Source organism: Otolemur garnettii, unplaced genomic scaffold, assembly GCF_000181295.1.
Source record: "Otolemur garnettii isolate 467f Iridium unplaced genomic scaffold, OtoGar3 scaffold00008, whole genome shotgun sequence".
Classification (NCBI taxonomy): domain Eukaryota; kingdom Metazoa; phylum Chordata; class Mammalia; order Primates; family Galagidae; genus Otolemur; species Otolemur garnettii.
In genome coordinates, this window is record NW_003852403.1 from 38,287,988 (window position 1) to 38,289,573 (window position 1,586).

A 1,586-nucleotide genomic window follows, 5' to 3' on the forward strand; every position below is an offset into this window, starting at 1 on the left:
GGGTAGGCTGTCTGAGCTCAGAAGTGTGAGACCAGCCTGAGCAAGAGCAAGACTTCATCTCTAAAAGATAGCTGGGCATTGTGGCGGGCATCTGTAGTCCCAGCTACCAGGAAGGCTGAGGCAAGAAAATCACTTGGAGCCTGAGAGTTTGAGGTTGCTGTGAGCTATGATGCCATGGCACTCTACCGAGGGTGACAAAGTGAGACTATCTCAAAAAAAAAAAAAGAAGGACATAATGAGTGAGAGGGTGTCTGTTGAAAGCTCTGTTGGGAATGTTCAAAAGACAGCTGTAGATAAAATCTGGTTCTCAAAGCAGAGAAGAATGGAGTTGTTTTCATCAATGGATGGGATGGGGAAGTGTGTGGCAGTTGTGGTTATGGATGAAACTGACCAGGCTAAACATAGAACAACAGGCAAGAAGGGAGGCTTAGAAATGGACTAAGAAGAACCATCAGGAAGACAGCTCTGAGGGATCCCTACTGCTTTATCCCCTTATTAAATATTATGTTGGTCTTTTTTGCTTAAACTAAGAGTACATTTTGTGTTAACTGAGCATGTGGGCTTTTTACCCATGAATACACCAGCATCTGCTTCTCAAAGTCCTGAAGGAGGGGTCATGTGGCCCAACCCAATGGACCACAATCCCTGCTGCTATGCAAGGAGAGGAGGATGAGGCAGCCATTTCTGGTGTTCTCCCCCTCTGACCCTGGCACTGCTGGGCAGAGCCTCGACAAGGGTATAGGAAGCCACCACTGGCTGAAGACCTACTATGTGTTAAGCACGGTATAGGCTCTTTACTGACATTACTTGTCTTTTGAACCTCAATAGGGAAGCGTGAGAAAACTAACAGCTAATGCTAAAAACAAGCACCCCGAAACTCAGAATTCTGGAATGTGGCCTTGGCCTGAATTTTTTTCCATATTGACCTTTTCTCTTTCCTAGTATTTCTCTCCTCCTCTTTCTCTCATTCAGAGAGTTGCCTTGTGCTTCTGAGCTCAAGGTAAGTATGAGACAGACCTTCCCAGCTTTTTGTTTCCGAAAGCTTACAAACATTAACAATAGTATTAGAGGAGGGTGAAGAGGGAAGGATTTCATTCACACTAAAAAAAAAGCTTCCAGGGCTAGAGCCAGATGGTGAGGAAAGTAGAGAGAGCTCTCTTTCCCTCCAGAGTTGCAAAGGAAGGGCTTTGCGCCCACTGTCCAGTGTGTGTCCATGCTCCACGTAAAGGGGCAGAGAGAGGGGTTCCACAGCTGCTTCCCCAAGTGTCATCTAGGGGGTGATCTCTGTGGAGTCCCAGAAGAAGACTGGCGATCTGGGTCTCCAAAAAGCAAAACCAAAAATTTCTGATTTGTAGATTTGCTTACCTCCTCTTAGTGTGGCTGACTTCAACCTACCAACATGCGCTCACTGAGTACAGAACTGGGAAGGGAGCACACGGCACGCCCCTGTGAGCCACACCAGCTGGCTCTGGTACACCATCAAAATCCTCCTTGGAACCCCCTTAGAACAGACTATAATCGTCATTTCTTATCAGCAACATAGAAATGAAATGGAATTTTAAAGAACATACAAAATTTATCTTTCA